The sequence below is a fragment of the Chrysochloris asiatica genome, unplaced genomic scaffold (genome assembly GCF_000296735.1).
Source record: "Chrysochloris asiatica unplaced genomic scaffold, ChrAsi1.0 scaffold00318, whole genome shotgun sequence".
In the NCBI taxonomy this organism is placed as follows: Eukaryota; Metazoa; Chordata; class Mammalia; order Afrosoricida; family Chrysochloridae; genus Chrysochloris; species Chrysochloris asiatica.
In genome coordinates this window covers 2,487,243-2,490,224 of record NW_006408836.1, presented here as the reverse complement: position 1 = coordinate 2,490,224, position 2,982 = coordinate 2,487,243, and the positions used below count along the sequence as shown (strand labels likewise).

The window sequence follows — 2,982 nt, the reverse complement described above, 5'->3', positions numbered from 1 at the left end:
TCAGCCTGAAGCTGAAGAAAATTAAAACAAATTCACAAGAGCCAAAATATGACCTTGAACGTATCCCACCTGAATTTAGAGATCATCTGAAAAATAGATTTGATGAAAAATAGACACTAATGACCAAAGACCAGAAGATTTGTGGGATGACATCAGGAACATCATACCAGAAGAAAGTACAAGGTCATTAAGAAGACAAGAAAGGGTCAATGTTAATTGTTCCATGCTGGCAAACCTTGTATGCACAATGCTGGACTTTCCCTGGGGTGCATTCCCACCCTTGTGATGATGTCCAGACCAGACAGAGAGGACATGACAAGAGAAAGCTAAAGAAGAAAGAAAAAAAGGTTGAAGAAAAGGGAAAAAGAAAAAGACCCTTGTACCTCTTTCTCTGCAGATTGCTGGGTGGTCTCTGTACTGGGAACAAACTCAAGGTCCCTGACCTCTGTCTTTCACCAAGGCTGCAGCCCACCATCCATCCTAGTTTAGAAGTCACTCTCTTTATTGCCGCTACTTCAAATTTTTCCTCTGGTCTAGTCAAGTTTTCTACTTCAGTCTGTATTACTTCAGTTATCTTGCACTTCAGGAACAGACGATCCCAGGACCATCATTAAGGAAACCCTGAGTGAAGCATGGGATTCCTGCCTGGAAAAGTGACTACAACAGAGATGGCAGCAAAGGAGGTAACATGGAAAGACAGAGCAGCTGTGGACTCCAGGCCCTGGACTGACTCTTTGCTGTACCCTTTTCGGTGCCACACTATATAGCCTACACTGGAAAAGATGGTAGATTTCCTGAACTTTCTGTCAAGAGACCTCTTCTCTCTCCTGCTTCTCCAGGTGTCCTTGTGGGTCTAAGGTCTTGGTTCTGTTCCTCACATTCTCATTGTGGGTCCAGAAGATGAAAGAATAGAAGTGACATGCACAGGGGAGAGATGGTTTCCCCAGCCAGAGATACAATGGAAAGATGAAAGGGGAGAGAAGAAACCATCTCTCTCTGAGGAACAGACCCAAGATAATGATGGTTTGCTCCAGATAAAGGCATCCTTCATCATGAGAGACAGCTCCAAGACAAAAGTGTCCTACTCTGTAAAGAATCCCTTGTTTGGTCAAGAGCAAGTAGAAAGCATTTCTACCCCAGAGCCCTTCTTCCCTAGGGCCTCTCCTTGGATGCCAGCATTTGCTGTGACTCTCTCTATATTTGGGATTTGTCTGAGTGCTGTTTTATTTTTGATCTGGAAATATAAGCAAGACAATAAGAGAGTATCAGAAGTTGAGAAGGAAAAAGGGGATGCAAACAAAGCCAAAGGCTCACTTGAGAAAGAGCTTGTCAGAAAAAAAGAGCTATATAATCAAAACTGGGAAAAAGCAAACATATATGCAGACTGGAGAAAGGAACAGTTCCAAGCAGTGGCTGTTTGTTTGGCTCCAGACAGAGCTCATCCCAACCTCAACTTATCTGAGGATAGAAGACATGCTTCTTGGATAGAGAATTTTTCTCAGAACTGTGACACCCTGACTAACCAAGGACAAGGGGGATTTGAAATTATCTGCAGTGTTCTGGGTCAGGATCACATTATGCAAGGGAGATATTGTTGGGTGGTGGAAGTGAATATGGAGACTAAAGCTGAAACTTCAAATAGATGGTCTCTGGGTGTGTGCTCAGAAACAGTAAAGAGCTGAATCGTTTATAGAACAACCAGAAAAGAATTTCTGGTTGGTGGCATGCAATGAAGGAGAAATCAAGGCTCTCACCTCCCCACCAGTGCCTCTGGCCCTGAGGCAGCACCCCAACAAGATAGGGGTTTTCCTGGACTGTCAGGATAGGGATGTGTCCTTTTACAACATGACTGATGAGTCTCACATCTAGTCCTTTACTGGAATCACTCTCTGTGAGGCCCTATGCTCTTATTTTAGACTTCAGGTTTCTGGTACATCTGTGACCATCTGCTGAGCTTCAGATCACACTGAAAATTGTTCTGATTCTCTTCCAAAGACTTCTGTAATTCATGAAAGAAATTGTGATGTGAATATTCCCAAGAAGCTAAATCTCTATTACCTCAATAAGAAGTGAAGTGGCCCATGGGGCACCCTCACTGTCTCCACTCAAGGTGTGTTCTGCAAGAAAGCTGTCCTTAGGTAGAAATTAGGTCACTAGATATGATTATAGCCCCATTTCAATGAGGAAGAGACAGAATTTGAAAATGTCTTGTAGAATTTATTGTAGGGAAATTTAGGGAAATATAGTCTCTTGCGGTTAGATAGGAAACATTACTGTCACAAAATATCTCTAAACAAGTGCATAGGCTTTTGTTTTTTAAATGTGCCGTGTATATTAAAGAAAATATTTTGAAAGCAACATTAAATATATATATATATACCTCATCTTACTTTTTTGAGGTCATTTTGGAAGAGAATAGTCACCTTTTTAATTAAGATCACATATGAAATTTTAAAAAAGAAGAAAAGAAAGTAAGGGAAAAACCAAAGTGAATGTCAGAAGAGACTCTGAAACTTACTCTCTGGTGTAGAGATGCTAAAGTAAATGAAAGAAATTAGGAGATAAAAGAGCTGAATAGAAAATTTCAAAGGTCAGCTCCAGAAGACAAAGTAAAACATTATAACGAAATGTGCAAAGACCTGGAGTTAGAAAACCAAAAGTGAATAACATGCTCAGCATTCTCAAGTTGAGGGAACAGAAGGAAAAATTCAAGCCTCGACTTGTAATATTGATGGATTCTGTGGGTGGAATATTGAATGATACAGAAAGCATCAAAAGAAGATGGAAGGGACACATATAGTCACTGTATCAAAAAGAAATGGTCAATGTTCAACCATTTCAAGAGGTACCATATAATCGAGTCAATGATACTGAAGGAAGAAGTCCAAGGTGCATTTGAAAGCACTGAAAAAAGAACCAAGTGCCAGGAATTGATAGAACACAAACTGAAATACTTCAACAAACTCATGTGGCTGGAGGATA

At 40.6% G+C, this 2,982-nt stretch overlaps 1 pseudogene; it reads left to right on the top strand.

Annotated features, from left to right (window-relative positions):
* The window catches only part of LOC102818734, a 9,589-nt pseudogene extending 7,636 nt beyond the window's left edge, over positions 1 to 1,953 (top strand).
* Positions 1,954 to 2,982: the final 1,029 nt, after the last annotated feature.